This window comes from Polypterus senegalus, chromosome 7, assembly GCF_016835505.1.
Source record: "Polypterus senegalus isolate Bchr_013 chromosome 7, ASM1683550v1, whole genome shotgun sequence".
NCBI lineage: Eukaryota > Metazoa > Chordata > Cladistia > Polypteriformes > Polypteridae > Polypterus > Polypterus senegalus.
Window position 1 is genome coordinate 43,491,721 of NC_053160.1, and position 18,130 is coordinate 43,509,850.

The window sequence follows — 18,130 nt, forward strand, 5'->3', positions numbered from 1 at the left end:
GGTGCGATGAACAACCTGATTTGATACACTCGAGCATTATTCATACAAGTTTTTTGGTAATAAAGATCCAAATTATGAAGAAATTATGAAAATTGTATTAGTTTAATTTAAGGAATTGGGTTGCAAAATGAGTCTCAAATTTCACTTTTTTAGATCCGCAAATTGGAATTTTTCATCAAATATCTTGGAGTGGAAAGTGAATTGCAAGGTTAAAGATTCCATCAGGATATCAAGGACATAGAAAGAAGGTACCTGTGACATTACAATGTCAGTATGATGGCAAATTACTGCTGAATGAATCATAGTGACACAAAAACAAAAAGTGTACAAATGCCGGGCCACCAAACAAAGTTTTGGATCAAAAAAAGTGAGTTCGATGTAATTAATAAATATGTATTGCTATTTTCTTTACATAAATGTTTAAAAATATTAGATTGACTTAATTTTTTCGTGTTATATTGATTTAGAACAATATTGTATTCATGAATAAATTCTCTAATTTGTTCAAATTTTAATGAAATATCTTTTCGGTTTTATACTTAAACATGACTGAGGGAAACATTGTAATTATGTTCGTCTATTGTGTTTATGAATATAAATTAAACAATTTTCTATGAGTTTCATTTTGCAGAGCTCTGATAATTTTACAGATTATTTGTCAAAGTCATGATCATCACTACATCATTATTTACACTGATACAAGGTGTACTAATATTGTCTGTGATATTTTGGTTTTAAACATTTTCTTGTGATGTTAATAGTTTCACTTCACGTATTTCATAGCTTATTCCTTTTATATGCATATGTATAATTCATACTGAAACCAGTATCTTTTGCACTCCTGGGTCAGACTGTGTAACATATAAAGCAGTTTCGAAAAATGTCAATAAAAATTATAATGCATCACAGGGTTTCGTTATATATGGTGGGACACTTACTTGCTCCTCTAAGTGTTGATTGGGTGCAGGTAAAGAAAAGCTTAAAATGTCATCTTTATGGGGTTAAGATAGAAGCCAGTGTACAAAGAAACGGGAAATCCAAAGTCATAGTTCTTTCCAAACAGACTTCCATTCTAATCTTGACTAGGTGGGATTATACAGGCTTAACAGGAGGCTACTTTGTAGCAAATGTGGTGTCATGTTGGTGGTTACTGTTGAATATTTGGAACAGTTTAATGCCACAACTCCTATGAAGTATGGAAATATAATAAAATACATGGCAGTCTTAACACTGATATAGTGCATAGCTTTATAAATACCCATACAATATATGGTCACGTGCTGGAGAATATCATGAGCTTTAAAGGTAAAACCAGGAAAGAATTTATGGGTTGTGCCATCTCTTGCCAGGTTCTTATCAGTCAACAACCCAGAAAAGCTGATCCAACTTCTTTTCGGCACCTCGGGTCTCTGATGTGCATAGTCTTGAAGACACCACTGTCCGCTATCAATCAGGACCAGTAACTGAAGACGGCACACTGGCATGACCTAATCAGGAGCTCAGCTGATGGTACCAGAGAGCCTGCAATTGATATCTCTGCATGTTTAACACCTTTTGCCTGCTGAAAATTAAAAAGGGATTTCCTTATGGAACCCAACCCTTTTCTCGTAATGTGTTCCTATTTTGTTACAAACTTCTGCACTGTATTTGAAAAATACTTAAACATCTACAACTGACACACTGCACTGTCTGTGAAAAATACACATATCTCAAAATAAATATTTAAAATGTCATAGTATCATTATTATTCAATTATCCATCCATCCATCCACCATTTTACAACCCGCTGAATCTGAACACAGGGTCACGGGGGTCTGCTGGAGCCAATCCCAGGGCGCAAGGCAGGAACCAATCCCGGGCAGGGTGCTAACCCATCGCAGGATACACACAAACACACCCACACACCAAGCACACACTAGGGCCAATTTAGAATCGCCAATCCACCTAACCTGCATGTCTTTGGACTGTGGGAGGAAACCCATGCAGACAAGGGGAGAACATGCAAACTCCACGCAGGGAGGACCCGGGAAGCGAACCCGGGTCTCCTAACTGCAAGGCAGCAACGCCACCGTGCCACCTTATTCAATTATATTAATAATTATTATTAATATAATTTAATAGTGACATAGAGCCAACATTTTTAGTGCTGCCGCCAGACTGACTACTAACTCTTTTGTGTGTTAGGTTAAATGTTGATTCTAAACTGGACCAGTATGAGTGAGTGTTGGTGTGCATGCACCCAGTAGCCCAGCCAGTGATGGTTTCTGGCAGGTACCCTAAGTATCTGCAATAGGCTACATCACCGTGTAATGAATGAAATAATTTCAAGAGAAATTTGGATAAATTTTTTTTTTGCAAAGTTGACTTTTAAAATAATTTCTTGTTGTTGAAAACAGACTCTATATGGTTTTTTTTATTCCTTCTCCCACCCATTATATTCTAACATTTGCATTACAATTGAAACAAAATGCCATGCCAAATATAGATAGCTCAGAATACTAAACAAAATTTAGTATGAAGAGATAATAGCAAGTAACTCAAAGAACGGACATCAGAAAAGCTGTGACAAATAGTGCATAATTTATTCTGTACATGCTGAGGTCAGTGGACTCAATTTTTCCTTTAATATCCTCCACTAGAGCTGTAATCTAACAGACATTTGCAAAGCCATGTGGCAGACCTGTTTCTGCTGTTGAATACTTTAATCATATATAGCCGCCACACTGTTTCTGTCAATAAATTAGCCCACTAAGGATGCTTTTACCAATCATTTAAGCAAATATTGGAATAACATGTGACAATAAACCTCTTGGATCAGTCGTGAGTGGTAAAAGCTGAGGTTAATTTAGGTATAAAAGCCAGCGTCATTGTGTATTTATATTGTTTAAACAAGTGTCCAGAGTTGAATGCCACGATAACTAAATTATTAACTGTGTATTTCATAATGTTAGTGACAATATGTTAACTTGATTTTTTTCATACCCCTGCCGTGAACAGATGGCTCCTTTTACTTTATTTTCCACATCAAGTATTATTATTTCTTGGTGCCAAGAGCCACCTGCCGTTCTTTGGTCCCTGTTCTAATTATTTATGTTGGTAAAACACAGCAGGACTTGTTATCAGTTGGATGGTGTCTTAATAAAGAGAGGCACATCAACATATTGACATCATGTTCAAGGGGAAAATTCAGCCACGCAAAAGATCACTAAAGATGTAAGGATACGGATCAGGCTCCGTGCCAAAAACTGTAATTTGACCTCCTTTGTCCCCATATCAAGTTTCCTTCCAAGCACTGCTCTACAGGTTCATGTGATGATAATTAGGTAAAAACCTATTTATAAAGAGAGAAAAAAAATCAAATGGCAGGGAATACATTAACATTGAGAACAGCACTCGGTTTCCTATAATAATTATAGAGGCAAATTTTCTTTTTTCATGATTATTACTTCAGCTGCTTTAAGGGTGGAAAACAAGAACATTTAAGCTAAAATAATGCAAAAATATATTTTTTCACCAGGGTTTGATTTTTTTGCATATACTTATATACTGTGAATAATCTAAAAATAATGTCATCCTTTATTTTGTTTTGAGTATGTTTTCAACCATTCTTTTAATAATAATGATTAAAGTAAAACCCATCCATCCATTTTCTGTGCCTGCTTATTATATAATTACATTTGCTACCATTCTGTACCTGGCAGATGCTTAACCTCAAGGTGCCTTTCAAAATCTGTGTGTGTATATATATATATATATATAGTGACAGATTAGGGTTATTGCTCGCACCCTTGTACCCTCAGACACCACGTCAGACACCAGATAAAAGTCCAATTATTATTTATTATTATAATAATGTGCACAAAGCACGCTCTTCTCCACAATTCCCAATAAACAAACAATACTCAAATAACCAAATCCTCCAATCTCCCAGACGCTTAGCCACCCTGCCTCCCAACTCAGCTCCTTGTCTGGGAGTTCCCATGATCCTTTTATACTTCCTGACCCGGAGGTGTTCCTGCCCAACAGTCCACAAGTCCTTATTCCTTCCGGGTCAGGGTAAATAGTCCTTTTCTCACCCCGGAAGCCCGTCGCTCTTCCTATGACGAACTTCCGGGTCATAGGGCACGAAGAACTCTTCGGTCCTCCCTGCAGCTCCCTCTCGTGGCCCCCATGGCATCCAGCAGGGCGGTGCATAAAAACTCCATTGTCCATGATGCCCTGCTGGTCTTCTGGGGACCTCCATGCTGCAAGGAGGGCTCCACCTGGCGGCTTGGGGGTATTGGCTGGGATGAACAGCCGGCCATCCTCCACAATATATATATATATATATATATATATATATATATATATATATATATATATACCCTGTGCATCTCGATTCTGATTTATCCATTTCATGGTTATATTGGCGGCCTGGAGCCTATTCCAGCAGTATCAGATGCCTGGCAGGAAGCAACCATCAACAGACCACCAGACCACTGCAGGGCACACTCCCTAAGGACCTGTTTTGAATTGGCAGTTAACTAAACACACATCTTTAGGGATGTGGGAGGAAATCTGTACCATCCAGAGGCAAAACGACATTAATAGTACATGGACAATGCTTAAACATGGGATTTGATTCCAGGAGACTGGACCTATGAGGCAGCAGTGCTAACCATTGCACTTAAGTCCCACCTAAAATCTATATATATGTATTTAACAGATACATATATAAAAAAGTGGGTTTGCTTCCCAGGTCCTCCCTGCGTGGAGTTTGCATGTTCTCCTTGTGTCTGCGTGGGTTTCCTCCGGGTACTCCGGTTTCCTCCCACAGTCCAGACATGCAGGTTAGGTGCATTGGCGATCCTAAATTGTCTCTAGTGTGTGCTTGGTGTGTGGGTATGTGTGCGTGTGTGTGCACGCCCTGCGGTGGGCTGGCGCCCTGCCCAGGGTTTGTTTCCTGCCTTGCGCCTTGTGTTGGCTGGGATTGGATCCAGCAGGCCCCCGTGACCCTGTAGTTAGGATATAGCGGGTTGCATAATGGATGGATGGATATATATAAAAAGTACAAAGATATTATGGAACTGAGAAGACACATAGACTCTATGAAGTGCAGATTTACATTTATTGCAAACTTCTATATAAACTAGTAGCTGGTTGACAGTTGATAAGAACAGATAGATAGAATGCCCAAAAAGTGTCATGATGTGTAATGAAAAGTTGTGTCTTTCAGAGGTAGCTGTAACTGGGAGCATTCTGAAAGTACATTTCTCAGGTTGGACGTGTCTAGCGAGAAAAAGAAAGAACCTTTTATATACAATTAGAACAATTAGAACAATTAGAACAATCTAGACGAGAACAGGCCATTCAGCCCAACAAAGCTCGCCAGTCCTATCCACTTGCTTCCTCCAAGAAAACATCAAGTCGAGTTTTGAAAGTCCCTAACGTCTTACTGTCTACCACACTACTTGGTAACTTATTCCAAGTGTCTATCGTTCTTTGTGTAAAGAAAAACTTCCTAATGTTTGTGCGAAATTTACCCTTAACAAGTTTCCAACTGTGTCCCCGTGTTCTTGATGAGCTCATTTTAAAATACAAGTCTCGATCCACTGTACTAATTCCCTTCATAATTTTAAACACTTCAATCATGTCACCTCTTAATCTTCTTTTGCTTAAACTGTAAAGGCCCAGCTCTTTTAATCTTTCCTCATAATTCAACCCCTGTAGACCTGGAATCAGCCTAGTCGCTCTTCTCTGGACCTTTTCTAGTGCTGCTATGTCCTTTTGTAGCCTGGAGACCAAAACTGCACACAGTACTCAAGATGAGGCCTCACCAGTGCATTATAAAGGTTGAGCATAACCTCCTTGGACTTGTACTCCACAGATCGTGCTATATAACCTAACATTCTGTTAGCCTTCTTAATGGCTTCTGAACACTGTTTGGAAGTTGATAGCTTGGAGTCCACTATGACTCCTAAATCCTTCTCATAAGGTGTACTCTCGATTTTTCGACCGCCCATTGTGTATTCAAACCTAATATTTTTACTTCCTATGTGTAATACTTTACATTTACTGACATTAAATTTCATCTGCCACAAATCTGCCCAAGCCTGTATGCTATCCAAGTCCTTCTGTAATGATATAACGGATTCCAAATTATCTGCTAATCCACCTATCTTGGTATCATCTGCAAACTTAACCAGCTTGTTACTTATATTCCTATCTAAATCATTTATATATATTAAAAATAGCAGCGCCCTAGCACTGACCCCTGTGGAACACCACTCTTAACATCAGCCAGTTCTGATGAGGTTCCTCGCACCATCACCCTCTGCTTCCTGTGTCTGAGCCAATTCTGCACCCATCTAAAAACATCACCCTGAATTCCCACTTCTTTTAACTTGATGCCCAACCTCTCATGTGGCACCTTATCAAATGCTTTCTGAAAGTCCAGATAAATAATATCATAAGCTCCACTTTGATCGTATCCTTTTGTTGCCTCCTCATAGAATTCCAACATGTTAGTAAAACACGACCTCCCCTTCTGAACCCATGCTGACTGTTCAGAATAACTCCTGTCCTTGTCATGTGTTGCTCAATCTTATCCTTAATAATTCCTTCCATTAATTTTCCTGTGATGCTTGTTAAGCTTACTGGCCTATAGTTGCTTGGATCTGCCCTGTCACCCTTTTTATATAATGGGATGATATTTGCCATTTTCCAGTCCTTTGGAATCTCTCCAGTGCACAGTGACTTCCTAAAAATATGTGTCAAGGGTTTATATATGTACTCACTAGCCTCCTTAAGAACACGAGGATAAATATTATCTGGGCCTGGTGATTTGTTTGATTTCATCTTATTTAATCTGAGCAGCACTTCTCCCTCTACAATTTCCAAATCCCTCAGTACCTCCTTAGTAGTTGTGTTTACCTCTGGCAGGTTATCCACTTGCTCACTTGTAAACACCTCAGAAAAATGTAAGTTTAGGGCATCTGCTATTTCATTGTCTGTATCTTTTAATTCCCTTTACTATTCCTGATGAACTTGACCTCCTCCTTAACTGTTCTTTTACTACTAAAATACTGAAAGAATCTCTTGGGGTCTTCTTTCGCCTTATCTGCTATATTCCTCTCCAACTGTCTTTTAGCCTCTCTGATATCCTTCTTAATGGTTGCCCTCATGTTCTCATACGCTCGGTTCTCTTTGCAGTCATTAGTCTTATATGCCTTATACAGCAGTTTTTCCTTTGCAACTTCTTTTTAAATCTTTATTAATCCATCGTGGAGATTTTTTTAGTTTCCTATTACTTCCAAATTTAGGTATGTATCTGTCCTGCATTACATGTAAAACATTTTTAAACCTGTTCCACTGCTCCTCGACTGTCTCCACATTTAAAAGCTTATCCCAGTCTATCCTACTTAGACTTTGTCGCATCTGCTCAAAATTAGCCCTACTAAAGTTCAACTTAACAATTTTAGTCTTTGCATCTGTACTCTTACAAAATACTGAGAATTGTATTACATTATGGTCACTTGACCCTAGTGGTTCAATCACCTCTACACCCTCAATTCTATCCTGATTATTACAGAATACTAAATCCAGATAGGCTTCACCCCTTGTTGGTGCTTTAACATGCTGTGTTAAAAACAGTCACATTACTTCTAAAACTCCTGCTCTTGTGCTCCTCCATCTGTAAGGTTATCCCAGTTAATATTTGGATAATTAAAGTCCCCATGACTATAATATCCCCTGTAAACTTGCCTTTTGATATTACTAAAAGATGTGTGTTGAAATTACTGTCTGAATTGGGTGGTCTATAACACACTCCTAAAATGAGACCTTTTCCCTAATATTTTCCTGGCTAAGCCACATGTCCTCACTAAGATGGGGCTCATCATCCAACTGAAGATGACTTACATTTAATTCCTGTTTGGCATAAACAGCAACCCCACCTCCTTTTCTGTTCTGTCTATCCTTCCTAAAAATGTGTATCCCTCTATGTTACACTCATCCCCATCTTTGTTATTTAGCCAGGTTTCCGTTATTGCTATAATATCATAATTGTGCTCTGCTACATACAACTCCAACTCACTTACCTTATTTTTGATACTTCTAGCATTAAGGCAAGCTATTTTTAATGTGTTAATCCTTCTATCTTTACGTGTTTGCTTAAAATTTACATTACTATGCATTTTTATTTCTACACCATTGTTTGTTCTTCCATGTATAGATCTAAATCTGGCCTGTCCTAAACTCCCTGCCCCCCCATTCCCTAGTTTAAACAATCCTCGACTAGCCTACACATACGCCTCCCCAATACATTGGTGCCCCTCCGGTTCAGATGTAACCCGTCACGGCGGAACAGGTCCCATCTGTTCCAAAAGAAGTCCCAATGCCCCATAAACCTATACCCTTCTACCCTGCACCAAGATTTGAGCCACGCGTTAAGCCTTCTAATCTCCTCAATCTTACCTGGACTGGCGCGTGGCACAGGCAGAACTTCGGAGAAGACTACCTTGTCAGTTCTGCTCCTCAGCTTGGTACCTAACTCTTTGAATTTGGATCGCAGAACTGACAGACTACCCTTATGTATGTCATTTGTTCCAACGTGGACAATGACAACTGGATCCACCCCCGCTCTGGCCAAGAGCCTATCCACCCTTCCAGGGAGGTCTCCCACCTGTGCTCCCGTAAGTAACAAAGTCAAACAGAGACTTTTTGGAGGAACTGAAGGATTGATTTGAGGTATTTATTGCTGTCCTGGCAGCATGAGGTGCAACACAACAATGAACTGATTAGGGAGTTAATCCATTGCAGGACACACTTTCACTCATGTATAATAGGACAATTTAGAACCAAAAATCAACTTAACCCATGCTTGCTGGGGATACAGGAAGAAACTGACACATAAATATAAGTAGCATTGATGATGCCTAGGCCAATAATGTGGAAGTGTTTAATGTAAATTATAACCCCAATTTGCCCTTGTTGGGAAGTAGCAACACAAAATGGTGAAAAATGATGTGAGCCCCAAAAATGCCAAATAAGCGTAAGACAAGGAGTTTCACTGGTCAGCCTCAGAAACTGTCCTCATCCCAGGCACTCAGACCCCAGGCTCAAAAGGTGGGTATTTGGGCCTTCCAAGGACCAAAATGGGGCACTTGCAAAGAATATTTAAAAATGTCCCAAAAACACAAAAATGCCTTTCAAGGGCAAGAATAACTGCAAACCTGCCTTGAAGGATAAAAACAAAACATGGTTCTTTAAAAGAATTTAAATAAACAAAAAGAGAAAAATGAAATAGAATGAAAAATAATGACAAAAAGGACTTACCAAAAAAGGCAATCCAAGGCAAACAAATCCACAATCCCATAGCAAAATCCAGTCATCCAACCCACTATATCCTAACTACAGGGGTCTGCTGGAGCCAATCCCAGCACGCAAGGCAGGAAACAAACCCTGGGCAGGGCGCCAGCCCACTGTAGAGCACACACACCAGGGATAATTTAGAATCGCCAATGCACCTAACCTGCATGTCTTTGGATTATGGGAGTAAACCCACACAGACACGGGGAGAACATGCAAACTCCATGCCGGGAGAACCCGGGAAGTGAACCTGGGTCCCCTAACTGCGAGACAGCAGCGCTACCCACTGCACCACCGTACCGCCCAAAATCCAATCACCAGAAGCAAAATTTAATAAACCAGAAAAATCTAAATTAAACAATACTGACAAAAAGGATCTCTACTCCACAAACTGCAATGACACTCTACTGAGATCATCTCCTCAAACTCAATAGAAAGGAAGTAGTGATATCATGGTGACTCCATCTATTGGGGCTTCACACACAAAACACAAGAAAAAGATTCAAACCATTTAAATTCAGAATAATAACTAACAATAAAACATAAAATAAACATAAGTCAAGGAACACACTCTGAATGTAATATAACAGTACTGTTGACTGTTTTACCTTCAAACTGTCATGGTTGTACTAGGATTCCACCCTGGTCTTAGTTTTGTTTATTTTTGCCTATTTATTTCCTTGTAGATTGTCCTTTTTATCTTAATGAAATGTTCTGCATTGATTACTTTATTTATCTAGGTTGTTAATCATTTTACAGTTTTCTTCCCTTAACTTTGTAATTGTTCTGTTATTTCACTTCTTGCCTTTCCCTGCTTATGCTAACCCAAAAGAGGTGGGGCCTCCAATTCCACCACTGCTCAGTTTGTACTCCTTGGCATCGCCTCTCATTTTGTTGTGGATTACAAAGGTTAGTTTTTCATTTTGTTTTCTTGGAATTTTTAATTGTTGGCCATTAAGCATTTACCCTTTTTTATGTAATTTTTTTTTGTACTTTTTGCCCTTTGTAATTCTTGACTTTTGTATATAGGACTCTTGTATTCTTGACCTTTTCTATTTTGCACTTTAGTAATTCTTGTCTCTTTGTTAATTATTGTATAGTTGTGTTACTTGAGATTTTCTCTACAATTGTATTTTTGTATTACTTGGTCTTTTTTCATATTAGCATTTTGTTTATCAGCCTTGTTATTCTTATATTAAAAAATTTACTTTAATTTGACCCAAGACAATGAATTATAAATTAATATATAATCTTTTTTTCTGCCCTTTTCAATTTACCTGAAAATCATTAGAACATTACAATACTGGAACAATTTTGACAAGAACAGGTCATTCAGCCCAACGAGCTCATCAATCCTTTTAACAAACATTTCTAAAATAGCATCGAGTCAAACTTACAAGTCCCTAAAGTACCATTCTTTGACATACTCAGTGGCAAATTACTATCTGACATTATTATATAACCTGAAAATTTTGGCTTTAATAATAAATAAATAATAATTCCTAGCATTTATATAACACTTTTCTCACTACTCAAAGTGCTCAGCAATTGCAGGTTAAGGGCCTTGCTGAAGTACCCAACAGAGCAGATTCCCTTTTGGCATTTATGGGATTTGAGCCGGCAACCTTCCCATTGCTAGTGCAGATCCCTAGCCTCAGAACCACCACTCCACCTTTAGACAAGATTCCATCTGTGTCACTATATTCATGCTGAGGAACTCATTTAAAAGTAACAACTGGGAGACACTGTACCAATTCTGCTCATAATTTTAAACTTTAATTATGTCACCTCATAATCTCTGTTTCCTTAAACTAAAAAGACTCATCTAGCTACCTTAGTCTTTCCTAAGCCCACATCTCCCAGCCCTGGCATCAATCTAGTTGCTTTTCTCTGGACTTTCACTAATGCTATTTCTCTTGCATCCTTTCCCTTTCTGTCCTCTGTTCCTATCAGATTTCAGACAGCTTTCTCTTACTCAAGGTGGACACAACTATAAAGGATACACTGGTAGGCAGAGACAATGCAGTGGTCAAACAATGCCAGTCAACCATGGAGCACACTCACAATCTTGCTTACTATCCACTGACTTTACTACCCAAACAGAATTCCCAAAAAAACGTGTTCTAAATAAATTTGCTAATTTAAAGTGGCATACTGATGAAGGTACATTGGCCATGTGAAGGAATGGCAGTTGAGCAGATAATAATTTGGGGCGTCAACCAAGTTGTCCCATTTAATTGCAAGGCAAAATAAAGAAAAGTAATGTCCATTGTGGAGGGTGAATTAGCCCTGGCATTAGACTAGCAACAAAAGAAACATTCAGTCATGACAGGAGTTCTAACTAATGGAAGCTTCCTTCAATTAGTAACACCTCCTTCTGAGCTTCCGGTGGCTTTATTCTTCCTTGAGTGGAAGGGAAGACAATTTGGCACCATTTTAGAAATTCAGAAAAAAATGTCCAGTGGCTCTGGGCACAGAAAAGATGAGTATAGGTATTGTTAACAGGAATGGGAGAAGAGGTGGGAAAAGTGTATCTTAAGGAGACTATTTTGACAGTGACCAAAAGGGAATAGTTGTAAGTTGCATAATAAAGTTTTACCAATTTGGGGAATTTTTGATTATACCGGGCTATTCAAAATGAAGAGCAGATTTCAAACATTTATTTCAAACAAACTGTATAAGACAGAAACACATTCCGTACATCACTGGATAGAGGAAAGTTCAAAGTTTGGTCCTATGGTCCTTGAGGTTGCATGCACTTAACATGAGAACCATGTGTAGCATGACAAACATCAAAATGGTAGACCATTTCTTGCCACACATGAGTCAACTGGTCCCTAGTTACTGAATTCACAGCTTCCTCAATTCGATGTCACAAATCTTAAAGATTGAAGAATTGCAGTGCAAAATTCAAACCTTTTTTCATGGTCGTCAGGATGCAATGCCTGCACTAATTGCAACTTGTAAGGCTTCGCATGCAGACATTGTCTAAATACACGCCACAATGTTGTTTGAGGAATTCCAAGTTCAATGCTTGCCCATGATGTGGATTTCCTAAGGCTTCTTTTGAGCACACCTCGGATACGCTTGACATTTTCATCTGACGTTCATGGACGACCAGTGCTTTTACATTTGCATATGCAACCTTCTTCTATGAATTTTTATGCAACAAGTAGATTTGCTTATGATGAGGCAGCTATTTGTTGAACCTTTGGTGGAATTCACGTTGCACTTGAACAATGGATTCACACTTCGCAAATTAAAGCATGCAAAATGATTTCTCTTGTGGTGTTGTCACCATTTTACTATAAATGAGAAACAATGCTGGGTGGCATTCACTGGTACATTTAGGCAGGCTTTTAAACTTTGAACTTTCCTCAATCCAGTGATGTGCAGAATGTGTTTCTGTCCTACACAGTTTACAGTATTTGAACTACAGTTTTGAAATCTGCTCTTTTAGTTTGAATACCCTGTATATAACTACCAGTCCACTGTTTTAAGTTATTAATTCTTATTATTATGTAAAGAGAAAAATACTGTATATCACAGAATGTTGAGATGATGATATAGTCTCTCTTAATGACTAATGTATTTTGGTTCTTTACACACTATAAGTCCATGGTATATAGCACAAGTATATTGCTGATTTTAAATGGTGTAACACTGACACATTACTTTTAAAAACGGCCTACACCGGCTGATTAATTACTGTATGCCTGTGGTCATACAAGATTAGCTAACCTAATCTGCAAGTCTTTGGAACATACAGTATTAGAAAACTAGAGTATCCACTTGGACATAGCAAAAATGTGCAAATTCTGCAAAATCAATGACTCGTTGGATTTTAGATTCAAAATGCAGCTAAATGCACTAACCTCACTGTTAACAATCTCTTTTAGTTAAGATTAATTATAATTTTGATTTTAAACACCCAGACATCTACATAACAATGTTGTTTGCATTTCTGACAGGTGTTACTTGTGTCAGTATGAGTTTACAACGTCGTCTACATGCCAAGTAGTGAATTACTTGGAAAGGAGTTTGGCCATGTTAAAGCTCATGATATAATTTTCCAGTGAGTCTAATTCTAAGGTTAATATTTACTAACAGATGCCAAATGGACAATCAGGCCTTCATAGTATGGGAACAGCCAGGCACAATGCTGTTTATTCCTAACAACTCCCCTTTCATAAAACTTTAAACGAAAAGTGCTCCAATGTGTTGTGGCCAAGATGGAAGCTGGCTTATCAAAAAGCAGAAGAATGGTATGAAACGGAAGATGAACAGAGCTTCTGGGGAGAACCAATAAGCAAGTTCCACAAGAAAAGGTTGTCATCAGGAAGTCATATACTAAGGAGAAGGCAAATCCTAATGCAACTAAACTGCCTTCCCTAAGTAAACTAAAGTCTCTGGGAAATTCATTGAAGATTTTATCATGTTGTCCCAAAAGATAAATGTCAAGAGACACGTGCTGCCATCTTAAATACCATACATATGAGGTCACATGTTGTGCACCACAAAACAAGACTCCCATGGCAATCAAAAACTGCATAAAATTGCAATGCCCGTGAAATTAATTTTAAAGAAAAACACTTTTTGGTAACTTAATAATTAGAAGAATATAGTGAAAATCGTAAAATTAATTTTTAACCTGGAAAATTATTCCCAAAATGCCAGAAAACATTCATAACACAATGTGATGACTTACAGTATTTTCTTTTTCAGCTTTTCCTGTAATGTGAAAAACTCAAAATGGAAACTGACATGATGCAAAGGATGTGGTACATGTTATTTTTAATAAAGCTTAAATCCAGGTAAAGACATTATGATAATACTTGTACTGGTCTATCTAAGAAAGACATCAGTTGGTTGTAGTTAATTCAGAATGCAGCGAGAATCTTAGCCAGAAAAAGAAAACCTGAGCCCACCAGTTTTAGCATTGTTACATCGATTACCTGCAGAATTGACTTTAAACTGCTACTAATAGTAAATAATCTTTTTACTTCCTATATTTTGGAGGGCCATTCCCCCTTAATTCCAAGTTGTAACCTTAGATCATCCAATAATGATCTGTTTATTATTCCAAAACCTACATGTAAAATAAGTCATGAGGTGGCCTTTTGAGGTTATGCACTGGAATATTTTAATATTTATTTTTTAACAGAGATATGCCAAGCTAACAACATGGATCACTTTAAAAAAAAAAACTCCTAAAAGCCCAATTTTTAATTTTGCTTTTCCACAGCTACATTTTTGTTGTACCCTTAATAAACCAAATATGCATAGAAGTAACATGCTCTTCAATGAATCTGCAATCATTATTAATCTTTTCTTCTCTCCTTAATGTTCCACTTCTTCTGTGATTGCGTTCTTAGCTGCCACCACCTGATCAAAGTCCTGTGCAGCTGCCTGTGCTGTTTGAATGAAAGCAGATACCCCAACTTGTCATGAGGCCCACTGTGTTGAATCCTCTAGGATGCAAACAAAAAAAACAATAAAGAACTTAAGAAAATGAATGATAGGTAGAATGTCCAGTGGGGGTGGGTGGTCTTTTAGTCTGGAACCCCTGCGGACTTTTTTTTTTAAATATTTTTTCTGTCCATACTCGTCATCTAACCTTATGTTTGGACTCATATTTAGAGACTTAAAAACCAATTCTATATTTAAGAACTCTATTTCTCTTAATTATGTAAATGTGCAGTATCAATTTTTATAAACTATGTATTCATTATTATTCTTACCTAATTTGTATTTGTTTTTTCTTTGCTTGTATCTATTTTTGACTTTTTATTAAAGTACTTTGAGCTACATGCTGTGTATGAAAATGTACAGTACTATAGAAATAAATGTTGTTTTGCTTGTAATTAAGATCAATAAAAAAGTTTTATTTTTAATCCTATACAACTTTAACTTGTTACTGCTTATTTTCATATTGTTCTGTACTTTGCAAATATTCAATAAACTCCTAAAACGGCAAAGAAATAAATGTTGTTGTTGTACTCCTATTTGAATTTGAGTAACTGTAGTAGTGAACCTCACCAAAACAAGAGCTTTCAAAAGTATATGAACACATAAATAAAATACGGTACTGTAAAAGTGTAACAAGAGGCTACTTTGGTATTATTTGGGTTTGTGTGGAAGGCGATTCCGGACTTTAAATTTTCTAACCTAACACTGTAAACATTATGTCTAGTTATGGGACACTGTTCCACTAGTTTTGTGTTTTGTTTTACACAGCCCAGGGCACATTTTTTATATTAAGGGGTGATAATGAACTGATGATACATTGTAAATGTACGCCACGCTGCTTCCCATTCCATTATGCACAATGTTATCCCATTCCATTTTCTGATGAAACAGAAAACTAACCAGCATAAATAAGTCTTATACAATGTCATCAAATGTTAAAAATATAACAGGCTGACCACTCAGGCAGTAAGATATAATTAGATTCTCTTTATTACAGAAATATGTATAAATATTGTTTTGTTTTTCATGGTTGTTGTAACATTGTTTTAAACATTTTTTCAGAGTAAGCTAATCTGAATAAGCTGTATTAGTTAATTGAAATTACATGTCTTTTTTACATTTTGAAATATCTAAGTGACTAGTAAAGATATCTCACCAGACATTATGAACCATCTGGATATAGCAAGACAAGAGCCTAGAGGCCAAGGTTATGCTTCACAACAGCAAAGTCAAATGAGCCCTGCTGCCAGATCCAAATGCAGGTGAGAAAGAGCCGAGAACATCAAAGCATTAGTGCTGTGCATAATGTTAGCATTCTAATAATGTTTTGCATTTTCAGGTTAAAATGACATCTGAAACCAACTAAACCATCACAAAGATCTGTTTATTTTTTTATTGGTTGACCTGTAGCCTGATGTTGTTGATATTGTCAGCATCATTTATGTTAATTTGTTGTCATATATATGCATTTTTCTTTATTTTGGAAAAGCAGAATGTTACTTTGTGTGACACATTTTTGCCTACATCTTAAATATTTTACTTCTTAACGCTTGTGGGGAAGAACTGCTCCTTGTGCCTGGTTTCCTGTTATATAATACTAGCTGTGTAAGCCCATGCTGTAAAAAGACTTCAGGTTCCTAGAAACTATTGAAATCATCAGAAAAAAAACTGAAATGTAGAGATGTCAGGTTATTGAAAGGAACTACTCTGGGCATCTCTCTCCTAGAAGGTTTCATTTTGCCGATGTGCTCGCCTTGCTTGTGTTTTAGTGGCGTGAGGAAAAGTAAAAGGAATACCGTTTTGCCGATGTGCTCATCTCGCTTGTGTATTAGCGGCTAAGCAAGTTTCTCTCTTTTCTCGGCAGCTTCACTTTGGCGACAGAGTGGCTTACTTTGAGCTTCATGCTGTAGCCTCGCACTTCCAGTCTGGACAGACAGACACACACACTTCCATGCATAGACATTTATATATAAGATGGTAGTCAGGCTACCCAAAGTGCAAGAATCCATGGGGCTACCACTGGGAGTTCTAGGCATATGACTCCAAGGTTTCTATACAAATATCTGGGGTGCCGGAAATAATTCCAAGACACCATACACAAGTAGTTCTTGACAGGTGTGTAAAAGCTGCTTCTGGCCTCTTTGTAAAACTGCAGCTCAGCACTGAATATTGTTGAATTGTCTGTGCTGACCACCAAATGTCTCAGGTTAGAACATAGCCCTCTACAACTGAATTTTGACCTGCCTAACCATCAGATTTCAGCATGTGTGGACTAATAGTATCTCATCGTCTGTGGTGAGTCTGCACACAGGCATGGCACAAGTAGTATGCTGAAACCACTTCTGTACTCCTTGTTCACCTCTGACTGAGTGGCCGAACACAGCTTCAACTCCATCATCAAATTTACTGATGACACCACCATCAAAGGCCTGATCCCCAAAACTGATGAGAGGGATTACAGAGAAGAGTTTTATCTACTGGTGTAATGGTGCCATGACAGCAGTCTCACTGTTAAGATCAGTAAACCAAGCACACTGCCATTTACATCAGTGGGGATGCTGTTGACAGGCTAAGCAGTGTTATATTCCTTGGATTGGCCATCCCTAATGAACTAAAGAAGGCGCAGCTCTTGTGAAAAAGGCTTACCAGCACTGGCAACATCAAGTTCTGGTATGGCACCTGCTTGCTTGATGAAAGTACAACACTGCAGAGCATGGTGAAGGCAGCACCGAATTATTGTCACCCTGTTGCCTACCATTCAGGAAATATACAATAGTTGCTGCATTAAAAAGGCAAACAGTATAACTAAAAAGCTCAGCAATCCAGCACAGTATGTGTCTCACTACTTCCTTCTAACAAATCCTATAGAAGCTTTGATACTCACATTAGTAGATTCAGGAACAGTGTGTTTTTTTCTTGGATTTCTTCCATGATAGCAAATCTTCACTTCAGTCTAAATTGCAATTTGGGGAACTCAGAAGTCAAAGAGAGTGAGATCTGGTGTATATGAGAAGTGCAAAACAGCAAACGCATTGTTTTGGGTCAAAAATTCATTGACAATGCGGTGCATGCAGGCACGTTGTCATGGACCAAAATTCAATTTTGAGTGTGCCACTTCTCCGGACCTTTTTTTTTCCCATAGATGCATTAGCATTTCAGTGTAATGTTGTCCACGGAGAACAAACTCTTAATGAACATGTCTACCAAGGTCAAAAAACACGATCATTATTCTTGAAAATCTGCCATAGTGGCTTTAAGAAGAAAAAACAAAAAAATGGCTAAGTCACGTGCATGGTTGTAAAATATTTGGAAG